This window comes from Triturus cristatus, chromosome 7, assembly GCF_964204655.1.
Source record: "Triturus cristatus chromosome 7, aTriCri1.1, whole genome shotgun sequence".
NCBI classification, from domain to species: Eukaryota; Metazoa; Chordata; class Amphibia; order Caudata; family Salamandridae; genus Triturus; species Triturus cristatus.
The window spans coordinates 1,411,360,388-1,411,383,785 of NC_140590.1; the positions used below are offsets into that span (position 1 = coordinate 1,411,360,388).

At 45.8% G+C, this 23,398-nt stretch overlaps 1 long non-coding RNA gene across 1 annotated transcript in view; it reads left to right on the forward strand.

Moving 5' to 3' along the window:
- LOC146812127 (uncharacterized) overlaps positions 1-23,398 on the forward strand; it is a 375,865-nt gene that overhangs the window by 94,547 nt on the left and 257,920 nt on the right. The window lies entirely within an intron of this gene.

Below are 23,398 nucleotides of genomic sequence, written 5' to 3' on the forward strand. Positions count from 1 at the left end.
GGGTCAGCGGCGGGAGAAGCGACTCACCAGGGGCAGTGGTGGCGGGAAAAGGCGCCAAAAGAAGCTACGCGTCCGGCGGGGAGCAGGAGTAGACCCCCACCTGAGGGAGAGAGGCAGCGGCAGCAGGCAGCGGGCGGCGGCAGGCAGCAGGCAGTGGCAGGCAGCAGGCGTCGTCGTCAGCGGAGCAGAGCAGAGGTAAGGAGTGACCGGCTGTGAGGGCACCGTGGGTCACACTGACCGGTCCCCCGTGGTCCCCTTAAGTAGGTAGCCGTGTGGGAGGGTCCGCTGGGAGGCGGGAGGCTGGGCGACCAATGGGAGGCGAGGGGAGGCGGGTCTGGGGTCAGCGGCGGGAGAAGCGACTCACCAGGGGCAGCGGTGGCGGGAAAAGGCGCCAAAAGAAGCTACGCGTCCGGCGGGGAGCAGGAGTAGACCCCCACCTGAGGGAGAGAGGCAGCGGCAGCAGGCAGCGGGCGGCGGCAGGCAGCAGGCAGTGGCAGGCAGCAGGCGGCGGCGTCAGCGGAGCAGAGCAGAGGTAAGGAGTGACCGGCCGTGAGGGCACCGTGGGTCACACTGACCGGTCCCCCGTGGTCCCCTTAAGTAGGTAGCCGTGTGGGAGGGTCCGCTGGGAGGCGGGAGGCTGGGCGACCAATGGGAGGCGAGGGGAGGCGGGTCTGGGGTCAGCGGCGGGAGAAGCGACTCACCAGGGGCAGCGGTGGCGGGAAAAGGCACCAAAAGAAGCTACGCGTCCGGCGGGGAGCAGGAGTAGACCCCCACCTGAGGGAGAGAGGCAGCGGCAACAGGCAGCGGGCGGCGGCAGGCAGCAGGCAGTTGCAGGCAGCAGGCGTCGTCGTCAGCGGAGCAGAGCAGAGGTAAGGAGTGACCGGCCGTGAGGGCACAGTCGGTCCACAGTTTCCATATGTCCTGCACTGCATAGTACACATACAGCATTTGATTTTCAGAATGTATCTAGGTGCACGATTTGGTAACTACAAGTGTAAGTTTTTTTAAATCAAACTTCTTTTTTATTAGGCACGTTAGCATTTGATTTGATTTGATTTATTGTCTTGTATAGCGCTTGAATCACCCTCGGGAGGGTATCTCAGCACTCTGGATATGCAGCGGAAGCAGTGACAGGGGGTTTCAGGCTAGAACAGGGCAGTTTTCAGGATTTTCCTGAACTTCCAGTGGTCTGGGCATTGTCTTAAGGCGAGAGAAGTTGATTCCAGATGAGAGGGGCTTGGTAAGAGAAAGATTTTCCTCCCGTTCTTGCTTTTTTTATCCTGGGGATTTTGAGGAGCGATTTAGAGCTAGAGCGCAGAGTCCGGTGAGGGGTGTTGAGGGATAAAAAGTAGATTCCCCATATATAAGGAGTATCGGACCTATATTATGTTAGCATGATGCATCTATACGTACACTCCCTGTTTGATATATATGCTTTTGCTTGGAGTAAACTCGTTTATTTCCTCCCTGTATATCTATTGCTAAAAGAGTAGGCCGAGAACCATACAGACGCCATCTTCTGATCATATGCTCGAGCATGGGCCATGATCACGCGTTGATCACGTGCAGTTGTCAGGCCCCAGTTCATCTGAGTTACTGGTAGCAGCTGAAGGCAGGCTATTTACTCGACTGCTTAAGACTCAAGGTTGCATCTGGCTTTGGGGGCGATAAGCGCATTCCTGGAAGCGCCGTGTCTACACTCCCAGGCACCAAGACGAAAGGGAGTCACCCCTCCTGACCTCATCAGTAATAGATAGTCAAGCCTTTGTACTGGTCTGATGTGTTATAAAAAATTTGAGAGGGACCCCTTGATACTCACGGGAAGTAGGGTACTTTAAACCAGAGAAAAGAGAAAATTCCCTTGATTCAACAATTTGAAGAGCATAAAGTATTATATCAGAAAGGGGGGTTCAATGTAAGAATTTTTTATTAAAAAAACATGTTTCTCATTATAAAACATACACAATCGCAAAGCATTTCATAATACATCAAATCAGAATTATTAAAAACCTCATACAGTACATATCAATTCGATCTCAATCACATGAAACAGTATTACCCAATTATGACCAGCATAACATGGAGACAGACACAAAATGTAAGATCCAATTACTCTTCTTTTCAAATGCACATCAAAATGAGCTCTAAAATACAGTGTATTATACATGGATAAATCAGTATATAGTTAATCTGTATTGATTCTTTTGAGGAAAATAAAATATCATGAGGCCTATGTGTCCCCGTGTGTTCCCCCACACTCATGTGCACATACATGTCACCTACGTATTTCCCCTCCATGGCCTGTCTATCATGATGTTCATGCTATAACGTGGCCTGCCATAATCCAGTCTCCCATGAGAGAAACGACAAATCTGCTCTGAGGCCTACACGTTTTGCATCATGTTTTCCCACATTTCCATTATTGTGGCCCAGCCAGAGCCGAAAAGAGGCTTCAGGCCTCAGAACGCTCTGAAAGCTGTAGCTGCGTATCCTTGGCCTTGCACACTTGGGCCTCAGCCAAAGGGGCCCTGTCCGAGACAGTATTGAGCACGGTTATCTGCTTACTCCTACCGAAACCACATTCCTGCCTGGAGAAGGAGGGATAAACATGACATCTGCAAAGGAGAAAGCCTAGCCTTTCTGTCTCTTTTTATGTGATTACAAAGCTCACGTCAGTGAAAAGCCCATAGCCCCCGTGCAAGACTTCAGCAGTAAACGAAGAAATAAATGCCACATTGGCCCTTGGTGATGGGCAACCTATGTCACAAATCAGTCCCTGCTCCAAACTTTAGATATCAGATAATACGAGATGTGCTGGTCACCCTGACACTGAAGGTCTCACTTCTAGACTCCCGGTTGCATAGCAACCCTTTCACACGTCAGTTACACGTCATGCTCGAGTTGAGCACAAGTAAGGCAAAGTTCCAGTAAAGTTCCAGCTGATCACGCAACCCCCTCTAGGCATCCACCCACCTATGACACTTACCTCTTATCATCAAGTGGACGCCCACCTTCACGCCTACTTACACGCCCACATGCTCTTATCTCATTCTCTCTTGCTCCGCCTGAAGCGCTCTTGCTTACGTATATTATTACAAACATATATATACTGTACTCTGTGAATAAAGTTTGAGAATACCTTTTTGAGAACCCTGGTCCTGATCCCTTGTGGTGATGGAACTATTCTCCCTATAACTCGAGTTATTTGAATAAAGCCCTTTTGAACCTGATACCACGGACTCAGCCTTTTGCTTCATGTATAATTGTATTGATATCTAGAAATTCGGAAACTCGTAATAATTTATTTACGACAAAATGGCGCCCGAATAGGGACGCATCTCCTTCCCCATGCGCCGGAGATGAAGGTCCAGTTTTGCCCCCTTCCACAGCCGTGACGGACTTCGAGTGTACACGACGCAGGTTTTCCCACCAACTCCCTCAGGCCAACGAAGGAGACGGACTGCGACCAGGCATCCATACGAGGCGGTGAGGATTGCAGATCGTCCCGACCCAGAGCCCACCTGCGAGAGAGCTGTGTCCGAGGTTTCAAGAGATCCACCTAAGATACGCCATTCCCTGCGCAGCGTCAAGTTTCCGAGGCCTTCAAGTTCAAGTACAAGTTCTGCTTCCCGGTGAGTTTCTCATGGGGGTTGCAATCATGACGGGTTCATTTAATGAACACGGTAAAGACGTGTCTCACTTGTGAGACCGGTATGTTCAAGAGCATGCGTTCAAGAATTAATGTTTCCAGATTTAGAGGCCAAGTTTTCAGGTGCACCGATATAACTGTATGAATGTTATTATCTTAGTCAGTTAGGTTTGAATGTGTCAGGTTTGTGTGTAAGTTCGTTGCATTGTGATTTTTAGGTTTTTTTGTTCATTGTGATTTTTGTTTTCGGTTACATTCCAACATGCCGTTATTTTCAAAACTGCGTAAGATAGGTACCAGGAAAGGTGTACTAGAGGAACCAGTTAACATTCCGCCTAGAGACATACCTGGACATTTCATGTACTGTAAGCATGGTTTAGATGCCGTGTTGTTTTTAGAACTTTGGGTGGATTACTCGAAGGATTTAGAGACAAAGTATAAATGGCCCATTACGGGAACGTGGTATGCGGAATGCATCATGAAGGTAGAGGAAGAGATATGGAAGAGAAAATCTAGACCTGCTCAGAAGGATGCCATTGAGTTATGGCGCAAGGAATCTCATAGAAGAACAGAGAAAGAGTTCCACAAAGCAGAGAGAAGTAGACAGGAGTCCGAAAAAGCAAAGGAAGAAAGATTACAGGAAGAAGGGGAGCGGGTAAAAAGAGAGCAGGCTGAAAGAGAAAGAAATACTGCCGTTGCTGGTATTTATCCCGTCCTTTCAGAGGAACTAGCAAAAGTGGCCCCAGTAGAAAAATTAGTTAGAGTGCCACCGCCAGTACCCCGAAAAATAAAACAAACAGCATCCGACACGTTCATTAACAACTACCTAGAGGAACCCCCACCATCATACGTGGACGGAATTTTCCCTGCACCCCCAACACAAGAACAGCTCCAGGAGCTCGAGGACGGCGGGGAGGGAGGATCCGGGGCAACATCAGGAGGGGGACCGACAGTAAAAGTGGCAATCTCCGAATGTATATATGACCCAGATCCAGGAAAGGGCAGAATGCTCGTGTTTTCATTACGGCTTAGACGAGCAGTCGCACATTTGGAAAAATTACCAGATATGGATAGACATCTAAAGAAAATGTACACGTTCATAAGAACAGGGGAAGGTCCTGAATGTATAGCAGAAAATAGAAAGGTAATTATTAAGAACTATATCCTTCGCTTCCTAATTAATTGTCTGATCAGAGAAAAAGACGAAGGTGATGGTGATGTAGACCGTTGTTATACTGGTTGGAGTGATCACATAGATGCCGGTCAGCATGATAAATCAGGCCAAACAGACAACATGTTGACCAAAATCCGGAAGGCGATAATAGCATCACATGTAGGAAGCCCGCACGAAACAGCTGAGTTATCTTCTGATGACGAAGCAGGGGACACAGACAGAATACATTATGTGGGCCGTGCCCGGCGATTCGAAAGGCCCAAGGGCCTCAATCACCGTAAACAGGGAACTGCCATAAAAGAAAGATATTCCCTTGAAAGTTTGTTCCAGATCACCGAAAAAGCGGTGAATAAATGGCTGGGTAATGTTCAGCCCCTCACCCCGACCGAAAATGAATTAGCACGATCAGCTACCCTGTGGATATCCCAATATGATACATACAATAATGATATCGTAGCCCAAACGTTCCTGAGCCTCCCACCAAACGAACAGCGCATAGCTGGTGTTTTTCATGGTCCAACATTTGATCACGCTATATGAGAGTCAATATTCTGGTCCTGGTCTGTTGTATAAATTGCTGGACGACATAATACTAGACAGGTGGATGAACATGGGTACTGAACTGATTAATGTCATTCTGGATCAGCGACACAAGTATATAGTATACGTGACTAGATCCCTGCTTCCCGCTCCACCTCAGGTTAAGGAACAGTCGTACGACAAGCTGAACCCCCTACGAGAGGTTCATCCTGTAAAGGATGCAAACAATGAACTGCAGCGGGTGTATGTCTACACCCCCTTGTCAAAATTAGAGATACTGGAAATGAAGAAAATGTTACCATCCCATGATAAAGACCCGGGGGGTTTTCACCGAGAACTAAAGGACATTCTTCGCCTAGGAGAATATACATATGCTGACATTCTGAAGTTATTAAAAGTACTATTGCCCGCTGGTATTTACGAGAAATTGAAAGGACAAGACTGGGAGGTAGGAGACAAAAGACTCAGTTGGGATATACTGGAAAGAGAGGAGGCAGGAAGAGGCCCGGGGGTTGGTCTGGGTCCTCAAGCTAAAGACCTACCTGAACTCCTTGTACAAGTTTTGCCCAGATTACTAATCACCAAGAAGGAAGACTGGAATGCTATTTCGGCCTGTAAACAGAAACCAGACGAAGACACTAGCGATTTTTACTCTAGGTTCGAGAAATGTTTCACTATCAATAGTGGTCTTAAGCCCGGTAGTGATTCATATCCCCATCTTTTCGTGAGCAAACTAGTAGAAAATTCCCTACCAGAAGTGAAGTATAGGGTACTAAAGGTTGAGAGTACTTGGCAAGCAAACAGCCCTTCACAAATGTTACAGATGTTACAATACAACCAGAACAGAATTAGAGAGGAACACGAACAGGATAAGAGACGCATGAGAGACACAAAGATGAAGATGCTGGTGGCCCAATCAACACCGGCAAACACAAACACGAACAAGTATAGCACGAAACAAAATACTGGGACCTGTAATTATTGCAAGAAGCCAGGTCACTTCGTAAATGAATGTACGGTCCTGAAACACAATATAGCGATAGGTAAAACTAAGCCACGATCTTATCCTCCCAAAGAAAATAACACACATCAGACATCAGACACCTTTCCACCACCGCCGCCGCCTGTCCATGCACCTGCACCAGCCCACGCCACAGCACAAATGTATGAGCACGCTCAGACTAACTATCCAGAATACCAAGCATATTCGTGAAAAAGCCCAGAGAGGGAATTCGACTTGCCCCTTATTCCAGTTCCTGTGGACCAAGCGGGTCCCTATGTGCATGCACGTTTACTAGGACAGAATAAAAAGTTTTTGATTGACACCGGGGCAAGTAGAACTACCATCAGTCATTCTGAGGTTCCAGGGGCACCCCTCTCTGGCTCAAAAAGTATATCCCTGGGCTTTTCAGGAAGGCCTATTATCAATGAGGTTTCAGAACCAGTCTCTTTAGGAGTCGGTCCACTAATACATACAACAGACTTACTGCTTACTAAATCATGTCCAGAAAACTTACTTGGCATAAAAACATTAAAGGAACTGGGAGCAGTTATCTGTTGCTCGCCAGAAGGAGTGCGACTGTATTTACGTGATTTCAAGGGACATTTTGTTATGAAAGACGTTGACATCAGGCTTCAAAATGTACCGCAGCACCTATGGGCACAAGGCCCGACTGACGTAGGTTTCATGAACATTACACCATACCAGGTCACCCTCAAGGAAGGAGTGGTGCTGCCGCGGATTCGACAATATAAAATTCCACCTGAAGCTGAAGTAGGGTTGCTGAAAATTATCGATGAACTCATTGCACAAGGGGTGGTGATAGAGACAGAGTCAAACATATGCAATTCACCTGTTCTTCCTATTCTTAAGAGAACTGATCCCAATGCATCACCTGTCTATAGATTAGTTGTGGACCTGCGAGAATTAAACAAATGTGTGGTGCCACAGTACCCTGTGGTCCCGGACATTTCTTCATTATTGACTGCCATTGATGCGAAGGCTACGTTCTTTACAGTTATTGATCTAAAGAACGCCTTTTTCAGTATCCCAATACATCCGGACAGCCAATATCTTTTCGGTTTCAGTTTAAAAGGCCGCAGCTTCAGATTCACAAGAGCACCACAGGGCTTCACGGAAAGCCCTAGCATCTACAGTCAGGCGCTCAAAAGACAATTAGACAGTATTCATATGCCTACCACTACAGCACTGATACAGTATGTAGATGACATTCTCATTACCGCACGATCGGAAACTGACTGTGAAAGCGCATCACTCACTGTTTTACATTTCCTGGCTGACAAGGGGCACAAAGTGTCCCCTTCGAAGTTACAATTCTGTGAACAGCAAGTGGCGTACCTTGGGCACGTGCTATCCAAGGAGGGTAGGCGACTAACACCAGAACGTATTCAATTGATTTCTGGTCTTTCACAGCCCAAGACACAAAAGGAGGTACGTGCATTCATTGGCCTCACTTCATATTGCAGGCAGTGGATTCCCCAGTATGCTCACATAGCCAAGCCCCTAATACAATTGACGACACAGGAGGTAGCTTCTACTAAAGTCCTCCCTTGGACACAAGAACACACTGTGGCATTTGAAGAATTAAAAAGAGCTTTATGTCAAGCACCAGTTTTAGCAATCCCTGATTACAACAAATCTTTTATGCTTTTTGTGACAGAGCGGGATGGAACAGCACTATCTGTCCTCACACAAGATCATGCAGGAAAACACAAGCCCTGCGCTTATTTTTCTAGTACATTGGACCCAGTAGCACAGGCTTTGCCTGCGTGCCTAAAATCTGTTGCAGCAACAGCCCTAGCCATAAGACAAAGTGACTCGATAGTGCTGGGCCACCCCCTGACAGTACAAGTACCACACGCAGTAGAGGTTCTCTTGAACCGAACACAAACACAACACCTGACTGTAGCGAGACTGACAGGTTATGAGCTGACGCTATTTCAACCACACATAGAGATCAGACGATGCAACATATTGAATCCTGCTACTCTTTTGCCCTCCAGTACAGAAAACGTTTCCCCACATGACTGTGTTGAAGTAATACATACCGTGACGAAACCAAGACAAGACTTGACAGATGTTGCACTCCCAGACCCTGACCTAACACTCTATGTTGACGGCTCATGCATGAGGACGGGGGCGGGAGAATTAGTGGCAGCATATGCAGTGACCACTGCTACTGAAATCATAGAGACTAAAAGAATAGACATACTGTCAGCACAAGCAGCAGAGCTCATCGCTCTGACTCAAGCGTGCATAAGAGCTAAGCACCTGAGAGTAAATATTTACACTGATTCACAATACGCATATGGGGTAGTTCATGACTTCGGCGTCCTATGGAGGGAAAGAGGGTTCTTGACTTCTCACGGGGCCAAGATACAGCATGGCCCCCTTATTCATGCCCTTCTGGAAGCGATACATTTACCAACAGCCATAGCTATCCTGAAATGCAAAGCACATACTAAAGCCACAGATACCATTTCTCAAGGCAATGATCTGGCAGACCGAACAGCTAAACAGACAGCTCAGACCCCACTAGACATAACGAAATCACAGGTACCATTAAGGTCCAAAGCCATGACAGTTAGGGATCCTTCCAAGGATGTACAAGACATACAGACACATGCTACTCTAGACGAATTAAAGAAATGGTCGGAACAAGGAGGGGTACTGACTGATCAGGGTTGGATGACTAAGGGCAAAGAAACATGGTTTCTTCCTGATTCAATGGTACAAGTGATCATAAATACCGCACATAGTCCTGCACACTTAGGAGAGAGAGCAATGCTAGACAGCTTACAGAATATATGGTTCAACAAGCACCTGCGTGCAGCAGCGAAACAAAAAGTCAGAACATGTATGATCTGTTGCCAATTCAATCCAGGTAAAGGCATTCCGATGGAACAAGGTGGTTTCCATCCACCTGACCATCCTTTCGAAGTCCTTCAAATGGATTATATCCAAATGGACAGATGTAGAGGTTACAAATATGTCCTAGTAGTAGTATGTTCCCTATCAAGATGGACAGAGGCCTATCCAGTTCCTGATTATACTGCTGTGACTACCGCCAGACAACTGGTGCGAGAATTTTTCCCACGTTATGGATTACCGCGTGTCGTATATTCCGACAACGGTCAGCCTTTCTCTTCTGAACTCATGAAACAAGTGTCCCTTCTGTTAGGGTATACCTGGAAGTTCCATTGTGTACGACATCCTGAAGCAGCAGGCCTTGTAGAAAGACATAAATTATCTCTTTAAATTGCTAGTCCAGTCATTTGTTTACTTACATGAGAATATCAAAAAGCAACACACATATAACGACCATCCAGGGTATTCAAAAGTTTTATAAATTACCTCATTTATAAATACCCACATTGATTTGTGTGGCTGTCAGAAACAAAACATACAGGGCATTTGTAATCTGTGACAAGGTGAATATAGTGCTCAGTGACGTAGTGAGGGTGCAATATATACAGAGTGAATTCTCCTAAACTGTTATTAAAAGGCCAGAAAAAGAACAACAATGTTTGAATAGCTCTGTAGGTTGAATGAATAAGTCTTGAAACAGAGACTTTCAACTGGTCCAGGGAATATGTCGACGTTTCAACCCAGGGGGCATTACTAAGTCAGTCAATGCGGGTCTTCATCAGGACAAGTGGCGGACAGCCTATGGAAAATGAGGGTAATGGTCAAGTGTGTTGTGAAGGTGATTAATATAACTAATTTCGGCAATAGGCGGGAAACTCACCTAAAAAGCCCAATTTCAAACAAAGGGCGTGTGTATCTTCAAGAATTCAAACAGTTTCCAAGTTGTACTGTACTTCCAGGATTAATCCAAAAAGGGGGGGGCCCTATTAATGAAATGAAGCATGTTTAGGGAACCCAAGCGCTACAATTGATTAATAAAAGGCGCTTAGTTGGGTGTAAGCAGGAGCAATAGAATTGTGTAATGTGGGCTTACCCTAGGATGGATCAGTCATCCACAGTTACCACTGGTAAACATTAACCGGCGAATTGAGAGGCAGCCTGTCCTTGCATCTCTAATGCAGTCGATTGCGTGTTTCTAAATTAAAGGTTACAAACGGAAAATCAGTTCCTGCGCAAAAGGCATCTGTGCTCGTGGAGAATCTGCCTCAAACGCATGCTTACCTTTTGGTCTAAATTCCTTTCATAGAACCGGGGGGCCAAGCGGAGCGGTACAGGCAAGCGTCCTGTTACGTCCGTAGAAGTCGCGGCAATGCCACTCGACTGTAGTTAAGAACATAGACGCGTGTACGTTGCGTGGCGTCTGTGAGACTGGTTGCTAGGTAACGCAAATTATCTTTAGCGTGCTCTGTCATGGAGAGTCTACGTGCGTTACGTGGCATCTTGGAGGATAGTTGCTAGGCAACGCGTAAAGTATCGGGCGCGCGTTCTGTAACATTAGAAGGCGCATGTGTGTTACGTAGCGTTTCGGTTGCTAAGAGACTATGTGGCGGGCTACGTGGCATCTTTGAAGATAGTTGCTAGGCAACGCGTAAAGTATCGGGCGCGCGCTCTGTAACATTAGAAGGCGCATGTGTGTTACGTAGCGTTTCGGTTGCTAAGAGACTATGTGACGGGCTAAGTGAAGAGTGGCACAGTATCGGATCATTTCTAAAAATTCGAGGCCACATTCGCATGGATCTACCCATTCAGAACATCCTTAATTGTCAATTGGGTAGTTTTCTTTATGAACCCACGAAATTCACAAATGTGTATCAAAATGAATTACAACAAATTACATATAGTCGGAACTTAAAATTATCGCAAGACCAAAGTGCAGAATAAACTAAACATTGGGTTGAGACATACATTCTATAGGGTATTGGTAGTATGTATCCAAGGTGGATTGCAGTGGATTACAGTGAAATACATGTTATATCATCAGAACACTGATTGATTGCAGTATAATAAATGCGAGATCAAAGTGCAGATTACACTAAACATTGGGTTGAGTCATACAAATTCTCGTGGATTACAATGGGTAAAAGTGACATACATATATTCAGAACACGGAGAGGTCGTAGTCTAATATACGCGAAATCAGAATACAGATTACCCAAGACATTTAGTCATAACTCTCCTAGGTTATTGAAGTTAGTGGGAAGACCAGAGTTGGCTAGGTTAGATTAGACCCCATCGGACACAGAGATGCGGGTCCCAGATGTGTGGAATTCCTAGCTAGTGCAGGGGCGTGAGAAATTCAGAGTTGTCCCATCTGTCTTGTCGTCTCTTCCATCTCGTTCAACCCATTCTGTATTGAGTTAAGGGAATTAATCCATCTGCACTCCTTATAGTTAAGGATCCCAGAGATTGCACCTCCCCTTGGGTTTGGACAGATCTTTTCAATAATCCACCATTTTAAGCTGTCTGGGGGGTGACCGTGTGTCAGAAAGTGATCAACCATGGGTGCGCCCTGTACCTTACACCTTATCCTACTCATATGCTGGAGGATTCTGACTTTGGCTTTCTGAGTGGTTTGACCCACATATATCAGGTCACAGGGGCAAAGGATAGCATAAATGACATGGGAGCTATTACAATTTGTAAAGTGTGTTTGCTTATATGTTTTACTGTTGTACGTGAAAGTCATTCCTTCTCGGCATAGCTCACAGGCTTTACACTGTCCACATTTGTGATGTCCACTGAGTGCCGGTAATCCAAAGTAGTTCCTTAGATCCGGTGGTTTAGGTGGTTCAAGAAATGCTCTGACAACAGTGTTCTTGATGTTTTTGCCTCTCTTGAAGGCAAAGATCGGGTCTTGTTTGGTCATGAGTTCACTGGACACCAGATTCCAATACTTCTTGATGATTCTTTTGATGTCATTGCTCCGGGTGTTGAATGTCGTGACACAGACAATATTGTCTGATTTGGCATCTTTGGTCTTGACTTCCAACAGTTGGTCGCGGGGGCAATACCAGGCGCGTTTCTTAGCGCGTTTTAGAAGTCCTTTCGGATAGCCTCTTTCTCTCAAGCGACTCACGAGGGTATCCGCCTCCTTGAAAAAATCAGTTCGCCTGGTGCAATTCCTTCTGAGCCGGAGGAATTGCCCATAGGGCAGGTTATCCCTCAGGTTACGGGGATGGTGTGAATTGTACATCAACAATGTGTTTCGTTCCATTGGTTTCCGGAAAAGGTCACAGTACAGGAGACCGTCTTCAACACAAAACGTGAGATCCAAAAAGTCTATTGATTCATTGTTATTCGTCATTGTAAATTGGATGTCATCAGATCTGGCATTGAGCCAGGCATGGAACGCATTCAGCTCCTGCACATCGCCTGTCCAAACCATTATTACATCATCGATGTATCGTTTCCAGACTGTAATCTGGTTCAGATATGGATTATCATTACTGTACAGATGCTCTTCCTCATAATGATCCATGAAAATATTGGCCAGACTCGGCGCATAGGTAGCCCCCATCGCCACACCTTTGCATTGATAATAGAATTGTTTCCTGAAGACAAAATAATTCTTCTTCATGGCGATCTCCAAGATAGAAATCAGGAAATCAGTCGGGATCCAATGGGGTCTCTGTCTCCCCTCAAGTGTATTTCTGATCACAGTCAGTGCCTTATCCTGGGGAATTGATGTATACAGCGATGATACATCGAGCGTTACTAGCAGTTGTGTCTGTACATTAAACGCCTGTCCCTCCAGAAGCTGTATGATATGCATCGAGTCCCGTACGAAGGATTTTGTTTTTGGGACCCATGGTTGGAGGAAATGGTCAATGAATTGGTTCAATGGCTCAAGTATAGATCCACAACCGGACACAATCGGCCTGCCCGGTGGTTTGGTTATTCGCTTGTGCACTTTAGGTAGTGTATAAATAGTTGGGATCCGAGGTTCTTTTTTATTAAGAAAATCATGTTCAGGTTGGCTGAGGAATCCGGAAGTCAAGCCATCCTTCGTTATGTTTTCTATCAAAGACTTGAGATTTGGCGTTGGGTCGCGTGGAGTCGGTTGAGGGAGAGTTATCTATGTCTTCAAATTCTTGTGTTTCAATGGTTTATGAGGTCAAATTATAGGCAATAGTACTATCTCTGAAAAACTTTGAAAATTATTTTTCATTTCTCATTCTTTTAATATCTCTCTTTAAAAGTATGTCTTGCTCCAAACAAAACAAATATTCCCTCTCCCTCTGTCTCACTTTCTTTTCTTCTCTCTCCCTCTCTTTCCTCCCATTCAACACTGTCAATGATGTCAATATAGGTGTACTCTAACCCACGGCACTGCATACACTGGAGTGTTTGATTCGAATGTCATATATAATTTTTTGTGCAGGTTACTCATGGGATACTGTAACCTGTAACTTTTGCTCTAAAAGTTATGTATTCAAATCCTGGTGTTTCACCGGTTATTGGCTCTTAGTCAAAATTAAAGGTAATGTTACTCTCTTTGAAAAATGTATTTCTTTTCTCCGTGTTTGTATATCTCTTTTTATGAGTTCGTCTTACCCCAAAGAATACAAATATTCTCTCTCCCTCTGTCTCGCTTTCTCTCTCTCTCTCTCTCTCTCTCTCTCTCTCTCTCTCTCTCTTTTCATTTAACACTGTCAATGATGTAAACATAGTTGTAATCTATCCAATGGCACTGCATACACTGGAGTGTTTGATTCGAATGTCATATATAGGTTTTCGTACTGACTATTCTGAGTCACCGTGGCCTAGTGTTTAATGTCTATGACTCTTATTCCAAAGATTATGTGTTCAAATACTGGTGGTTTAATGTTTGTTGTTTCTGAATGAAAATTATAGGCAATGGTACTTTCTCTGGTAAATGTTTGAAAATATTTTTCATTTCTCATTGTTTGAATATCTCTCTTTAAAAGTATGTCTTACCCCAAAGAATGCAAATCTTCTCTCTCCCTTTGTCTCACTTTCTTATTCTCTCTCTCTCTCTCTCTCTCTTTCCTTCCATTTAACACTGTCAATGATGTCAACATAGTTGAACTCTTTCATAGGGCACTGCAGACACTGGAGTGTTTGATTCGATTGTCATATATAAGTTTTCTTACAAATTACTCATGAGTTGCTGTGGCCTACTGTTTAAGGTCACTAACTCTTACTCCGAGGGATATGTGTTGAAATACTAGTACTTTGATGGTTGTGGTCTATGAGACAACATTATAGGCAATGGTATTGTTTCTGATAAATGTAGGAAAATATTTTTAATTTCTCCTTGGTTGAATATCTCTCTTTAAAAGTATGTCTTACCCCAAAGATTACAAATCTTCTCTCTCCCTCTGTCTCACTTTCATTTCTCTCTCTCCCGCTCTTTCCTTCCATAAAACACTGTCAATGATGTCAACTCTCTCTCCCGCTCTTTCCTTCCATAAAACACTGTCAATGATGTCAACATAGTTGAACTCTAACCGACGGCACTGCATACACTGGGGTCTTTGATTTGAATGTCATATCTGTGTTTTCTTGGAGACTCCTCATGAGTTGCTGTGGCCTAATGGTTAAGGTCTCAGATTCTTACTTCACAGTTTATGTGTACAAATCCTCGTGTTTCAATGGTTGTAGTTTCCGAGTCAACATTAAATGTAATGGCACTTTCTCTGATAAGTGTTAGAAAATACTATTCATTTCTCATTGTTTGAGTTTCTCTCTTTAAAGAATGTCTTGCCCCAAAGAGTACAAATCTTCACTTTCCTTTTCTGTCTCTCCGTCTCTTTCCTTCCATTTAACACTGTCAATGATGTCAACATAGTTGAACTCTAACCTACTGCACTACACACACTGGAGTGTTTGATTCGAATGTCATATATAAGTTTTCATGCAGAGTACTCATGATTCACTGTAGCTTAATGGTTAACATCTCCAACTCTTACTTCAATGGTTATGTGCTCAAAACCTTGTGTTTCAATGGTTGTGGTGTCTGAGGTTAAATTATAGGCAATGGTACTTTCGCTGATAAATGTTGTAAAATATTTTCCATTTCTCCTTGTTTGAATATCTCTCTTTAAAAGTATCTTACCCCAACGAATACAAATCTCTTTCCTCTGTCTTGCTTTCTTTTTCTCTCTCTCTCTCTCTTACCTTCCAATTAACACTGTCAATAAAGGCACTACATACACTGGAGTTTTTGATTTGTGTGTCATATATACTTTTTTGTGCAGACTTCTCAAGAGTCACAGGGGCAGATTCACAAGGAGCTATTGCCGAACCAACAGAACTTTATCGCAGCCAAAGTCGTGATAAAAATACCTCCGCATTCACAAGCTGGTGTACACGGCCCACAGCAACAGTTTACCCGTGATAGCAGCCGCAAAAAACATCGCCACAGAGGCCCCTCGCAACTATCGCTAATGAGATGCAGAGTGGCCGTGCCTGTGCCAATATCCGCGACAACATCACACCACAACATTCTCAACCACCAGCCACATTGGCGATAAAAACACAAAACAGGCGATAAGGTGCGTTAGCACAAGGAAATCTACACCTGCTCTGACCTGGTGTAAAGTCAGATGGCAGCCTGCACCACAAAAGGGAGACCAGCCCAGGGCCACAACGGAAGGGCAACAGAAGCCCTGGAGCCACCCATCATGTGGCCCGGACACCCAAGAGAGCCACAACATCCTCGGACACCACACCCAGGCCCAAACTACCCCCCCCGGACCACCCCCAAACCCGGACTTAGAAACTGCACACCAACACCAACATGTTGCCTGAAGTCGCACAAGCAGGAAAATCAACAGACATGCGTGGCGAGGAAATGAAGACTCAGTCAAACAGCAATGCAATCACCAACACAAAACACCATACAAACAAAAGCCGAGACAACCCTTAGGATGAGTCCTAGCGGCTCCTCACTGGACAATCCATAGCACACAGTCTGGAAGACCAAATCCAAGAGAAGAAGGTGTGCCATGCGCCCAACAAAGGAAAGAGAGTGAGAGAGCGAGGGAGAGAGATGGAGTGAGATTGCACAAGCAGCACAAGGCCTCTCAGGCACCTGGCTCCATATGCCAACATGTGTGTGTTTATCGCCATCCATACACCATGAGCCCAAGGCCGTCTCCCAATCTCAGCACCAAAGCCACATCACATTCCGAAAACGCAAGTAGTAGTCAGACAAACATCAGGGATGGAAGCTCCATTGTTCCAATGCAGAAGGCGGGAGGACACCTGCACCTCTGACCTTGGTCCAGAACGCGCCTGGAACACCCTGAGAGAGATGCCATGGCAGAGAGGAAGACTCCCACACCATGCATTCCGCCAATGAACTATCAGACTCATCCATACCCCACACACAGAAGCCCCTGCCTGTGGTACCCACACATGGGATGCCCCTGACACTCACGGAAACAGCAACCCACTCTCCCCAATGTTTCCCACACATTCGAATCATTGCTCAGAGCTATGGCATATCCTCCACACAACCGCCGCAGTTCAGAAGAGTGTCGGTTCCACGAGACACACCAACGCAATGGCAGGCCATACCGGGCACATGCACAACCCCTGTCACGTGAACAGTACAGTGCACGTATGCTGCATTTACTGGGCGCAGTGCCACTTGCAGTGCTGCAGATCAGTTACCGCCTCAGCTTCCGCATTGCCTACATCACCTGCGTCCAGCCCTGGTTCCACTGTCGAACATGCACATTTGAGTGTCTAATGGATGTCTGCTTATCCAACACAACTGTTGATGAATTGGACTATGACTTGTGTCTGCGCCCCCTGTTGGATCACAAAGAGGAGTGTAACCGAGACAGCCGTGCATGGGATTCATTGACATACTGCGTATTTATTGGCAGTTGTGCATGGGAGATTGCACAATTCCTCGTGTGCAGTGACCACATTGAGGCGCTCCTCTATTGGCTGTGTTGCGGATTGGTGAAACGGCGTGGGCTGAGCACACTTGCCCGGACCACTTAATGGATTGGCTCACCCTGGGGTTCCTTGAACACGACAACGACGTATTATTGGAACACATTGCACATGAAGCTGCACGGGCATACATGGACGAGTAACTACGTTCCTGCAGCCACATCCGATTGTCACGCACAGCACATGTCCTAACAACTTGTTGCATCGAGAAGATTGCTCACACATCCCACAACAGAGGACACGTTTGCCTTCGTCCGGGCTCTGGATGCTTGTGTGTGGAACAACGCGTGTGTACACTCACCTGTGCAAGGTGATGCAGGTCCATGCTCGGTGCAATACAGCATCGCTTGGCAACATTGCCAATTCGGACACACTGCTGGGGGAGAGCACACACATGGCAATGTAGCACGACATGTGAACCTGTCGGACCCTCACACCTGATCACTGTCAGCAGAGCAGACAATCAGCACACTCCGGAGGCAGAGCACTATGTAGATCCCATGTTCAGTAAGTCGTGCCCTCTCACACGGGGCAATGGGCAGACGCTAAACAACACATGCCTCATCCAGCAAGGCAAGGTGGGCTGAGAGCGTTGTCATCCCTGATGAATGTTGCCCATTTTAGCCCCAACATTTTCTGAACCTCAACATGTACCCATACTGCGTGTAAGTGTCTTAAGCATGTCCTTGCCTGTTGTGGCCGTTGCCTCATCCGTACTGACATGCACATGCCAATAAAGTCTATGCAACTCCACTGGTGTCTAACTGTGAGGTGTGTTGTTTGGATTGTCCAATCGTGTGCCACAATGCGCATCATCCCTACACAGGGAGGAACTGACTGACGCATGTCCAATGGGGGTGTGTCCCTTTGGCAAGCTCCACCTCTGTGAGCCAGACATTGTTTTTGGATAGGTGGTGCTGGACGCCATGTGCACTTACGTGACTTCAGCAATGTGAGTATGGTATCCAACCTCTGACCATGTGGAGCAATGTCATATATCACAACAGAATGAGTCCACACAGATGTGTGTGAGTAGGTATGCAACGTGAACCTCTGGTGTCACTTGTACTGTAGGACACCACTCCTGGCCTGCTTTCCTTTGGGTCAGTCCTACACACAGCCCTATTTAATACATGGACGTGTGCCTATGTTGGGGGTTGTGAGATTGTTGTTGATGTGCAATGGGGACACAGCTAGTACTCACCTTCACAGTTATCCAATTGACCGTGTGTCTCAGGGATACACATGCACATTGATGTCAGTTACCAGGGTGCACCTTAAAGTGCAATCATTGTACCTACATCCAGCTATACCTCCATACGTGAGTGAACATAGTGATGACACATCTGTGTGATTTAGAATGTTGTATTCACATACAGTGATTGGGAAGAGGGAGAGTGCAGTCCACAGCAGGATAGCTGTGTAATTGGCCAGCGGTGAAGAAATGACAGTCCGTGTTGTGGTCCGGGTAAAAGTCGCAGAGTGTTCCGGGGGTCACTATGAGGTGTTTCCCAGGCCATGATGCATAGGTCATGACCAGGCAGTGACAGGCCATACGGCGGCGATGGCTGCTACTGCCTCCTTCCTCACACAGTAGTTCACATCCCCTTCTTACTCCCCTGATATGGGTTTTGTGTCTGGTGTGTCCGGTGTGTGTGGCGGGGTGATGGCTGCATCACTGTGTTCCACTGACACATCAGACTGAGAAGGTGATGGGGCAGCATCACTGTGCGCCACGGACACATCAGGGGTCGGAGCTGTGTGTGTCGATGTTCCCACTGCAGTCATCTGGGAATGGCTCATTGGCAGCAATGACAAGTTGAAGTACTGCAGGGCATTGAAGTCCCCAGCTACTACTCGCTGGTGTTCATCCGTGTCAGACATCCATCCAAATACAATTTATAGTACTTCACTAATTATTTTTATCATGACGCTAGAGACAGTTGTTGGAAGATTTCAATGTGAAGCTCTCATTGGTGGAAATAAAGTAGGAAAACTCTTTGTTTTTATTTATTTTCCCTCACACACCCTAGTGATGTCATGCTTCATCATCGGGACACCGCGACCCCAACAAGTCGCGGTGGGCTCAACCAATATTCCAGGGAGCTCTTAGGTCATATCATAGGCCAGGGGATAAAGATTAAAAGTTCATAGTTAAACCCCAGTTTCCCTTTATTCTTGGGTTCAACAGGAATATTAAAAATAAAGACAGTAGGGTCCAATGGAATGTTATGGTCCTAAGACCCTAGGGCCAACATGTTTCGGTCCTCGTACGCCCACTGTTGTGGTGCTTGGACTTTCTTCAGGGCTATGTCGTCCCCTGGTGTATTTAGGAGATGGGAATTGCCCTATCCAAATTATAATAAAGGGCAGGTAACTGCTCCTTTTCAATCATTCTTATTTTAAATGACGTTATTCCATCTGTAAATGAAAAATAGAGGGGGCGAAGACAACAAAAGGGCATATGTTAGTGTAGCGAACTCATCGGACACCAACTGCAGCCATTATGTAAGCAAACATCCCCAATTTGTCTCCAGCATGCTGTTATGTTTAGTGAATCTGTACCAAACATAGTGGATTAGGCATCCATCCAGCCTGCATCTGTTCAATGGTCTCCATTGACCTCCACATCTGTCCCAACTCTGTGCTGTCATGGCTGGGGCCTTTCTGCCCACACATTTCTTGTGTATGATTCATGGCACCTGCGAGGTCAGCCAAGGTCTGTGGCAGAGCATGGTGCGGACAGGGGGTGTCCGTAAGGGACTGTACATGGTCCCTGATGGGACTCAGACACCCACATAAGGCATTGAGTTTGGCTGCCATGAGCTCAAAACTCACCCGCAGCTGTTCAGCCAACTCCACCTGGGAAGATCACACACGTTGTATGTGCTCCATGTATTGGTCGGGGGCTTCTGGGAGACAACCGTGGTGGTGTGTGTTTCCTGCTGTGTGGTCTGTGAAGGTGGTGGGGTCACCTCGAGGCAGCTGGCCTGCCCTGCTCCTGGGGATGGGGTGCGGAGGCTGTCCATTATCCATTGGAGGGTGTCTTGACATATGTGCAGGTTGTCCTCTTCATCATCAGTGATGGGAAGTGTAGTGTGCTCTGCAGGAGTTGTTTGTCCCTCTGCAATGTAAAGGGGAGATGCAGGTTACCAGAGTTACACATGTATGTCATAGATTTACAGATGTTTACATTCAGACTGCATGGCAATGTACATTGTGACTGTTTTGGGGGAGCTGGCTATTTGATGGCAGTCAGTGTGTTCTCCAAATACATGACAGATGTGTGGTAGTATCCGTTCATTATCATCACACTGTGTCAGGAAATGCCAGATGTGAGTGGACAGTTACTACGCACGAGCGGAACCTGTTGTGAGCCCTGTCCTGTGGTGTTGGTGTTGCACATTGTACCACATTGCCTTTGTTGATGATGTCCTGTGATTGCTCTGTGTGTGTGCTGCATTGTGGGGGAGTTGCCCCTGCAGCTCTGATTTGGTGTGGCCTTCTCCCTTTGAGGCAGAGTGTGCTTTTCGGAGCCTAATTTGCTTTTGACTTGGGTCATATGTGCTCTCGAATAGATTTTGTGGCCTGGTGCATTGTTCGTCTGCTGCGTGTATTGTACGGCATGGGTTGTGGATGCACGTGGACATGTCAGAGTGTAACCTGCTCCTTTATGGAAGTGATCTGCACTGGGCTACCTCCTTGTCGATTCGTGGGCCATGTCATTTTATTGGGCTGCTGCCATGCTATCGGACATGCAGTGTTACTTGCATATTCAGTGTGGGTCACAGAGCCGCTGCTTTGCTGGATTCAGCACATGTGCATGGTTTGGTTGTGATATTGGTGATGGGGGGGCCTCTCTGTGCACATTGTGGATGGGGGCCTACTTGGCGTTTCTATTTGTGCTGCAGTGTGCCAAGGCAATCAGGGACATGTTCAACAGTCATTGTGGGTGTGCAGTGTGCTACGCATACTTGTGCATGTGTGCCATTGTGCCCATCTCCCCCTCGTCCCCCCCGTCCCTGGTCGTTATTCACTCTGTTGCTGTTGGGTCAGATCATATCGTGCTGTGTCCTGGCCCCCCAATCCTGCCACCGTCTCCTCACTGCTGACTGTGGCCACCATTTGCTCCAACTCATCCAGCTCCTCCTGTGTCGCAGGAGGCCCACCTCCAGTCGCCATTGCTACCTCCCTGTTGGTGGCGAGCTTATGTTTGGTCTGCCTTTTCAGATCATGCCAGCACCTCTTGACCTCCTCCAGTGACCTTCTCGACACTCTGACTGCATTGACGTTGGCAACGATGGGATGGCATATTTCGGTTTGGGTTGCCAGTGCCGCAGTGGAGGTGGCGAACAGATGTTGTTGGTGTTCGGTCACCTCCATGACGAGGATCCGGTCTTCCTACAGACTGAACCCTGTCTTCCTATTTCTCTTGTCCTTGCCCTTCCTCGAACGCAGGGTTCCTGGCTGGTCCTCCATGGGGCTTGGGGTGTTTGGCTTGTCCTCTGCATTCGGTCCTGGTGCATCCATGTTGCTACGCACCTTGAATTGTTTTTTGGCTTTTCTTTTCTTGCTTTTATGATGCTTTTTCCCGCCAGACGCGGGGGATTTGCAGGCCTGTGGCTGGTCTTCGCTGATTTGTGTACCGTGATTGGCCTCATCACATGATTTTTCGCGTTCGCGTTTTGCATTTTGCGGCGTGGCGTTGATTTTGACGCTGACATTTGACGCGTTATCTGGTGGCTATCGCATGACGTCACCGTGTTGTAAATTCCACGTTGACACGGGGTTATTTTCCCGAGATGGCCTCCGATATTAAAAGTTGGGTTACGCTACTCTTGAGGTAGTTATTACACGTTCTTGTGAATATACCCCACAGTGTTCTAGTGGTTAAGGTCACGGACTATTACTTCAAAGTTTATGTGTTCAAATTGTGGTGTTTTAATGGTTGGGAGCTCTCAGTCAAAAATAAAGGCAATGTTACTTTCTTTGATAAATGTTTTTCTTTTGACCTTGTTTGAATATCTCTCTTTACAAGTATGTATTACCCCAAAGAATAATAATCTTCCCTCTCCCTATGGCTTTCTTACTTTTTCTCTTTCTCTCTTTCTCTTTCCTTCCATTCAACACTGTCTTTGATGTCAATATAGGTGAACTGTAACCTACTGCACTGCGTACAGTGGAGTGTTTGATTCGAATGTCATATATACTTTTTCATGCACACTACTCATGAGTTGCTGTGGCCTAGTGGTTAAGTTCTTGGACTCTTACTCCAAAGGTTGTGTGTTACATTTCTGGTGTTTCAATGGTTATGGTTTCTGAGGTACAATTATAGGCAATGGTACTATCTCTGATAAATGTTGAAAATAATTTTTCATTTCTCCTTCTTTTAATATCTCTCTTTAAAAGTATGTCTTGCCCCAGAGAATACAAATCTTCTCTTTCCCTCTTTCTCACTTTCTTTTTCACTCTCTCTCATTCCTTCCATTTAACACTGTCAATGATGTCAACATAGGTGAATTCTAACCTACGGCACTGCATATGCTGAAGTGTTTAATTCGAATGTCATATATACGTTTTCGTGAAAATTAAGCATCAGTCGCTGTGGCCTAGTGTTTATGGTCATAGACTTTTTATCCAAAGGTTATGTGTTCGAAGCTAGGTGTTTCAATGGTTGTAGTTTCTTTTCTTTTTTCAATATCTTATTAAATTTTTTACAGTTTTACTCCCTCCTCTGGCACCCCCCACCCCACGCCACAAAGACCATAACTATACAATACAATAGAATATGAAAGCAGTGAAGAGGTTGGACTAAAACAGAGAATTTTTACCAAATCACTTCGACTCTCAATTTCTTACTATGGGTCACATAAATCACTTAAACACAGTGCATATTCCATTTTCTTGTTCTCTTCTTATATGGAAAAAAATGGTCACTAAATACTATAATTATACCGATATCTTTCAAAATCTGTTAATAAAAGCTTCTTGTAATTCTGTTAGATAATGCAAACAGATAAAGTGCATGTGCCTTTTCACCCTTCTTTTTGTTCTACCGAAGTAGCGAGGGCCTTCCACAATTTTGCACCTTTCGTTTTGGCCCTATGACCTTTGTGTGCATATATGCATTTTTCTAGATTTTAGGCTGCTAGCA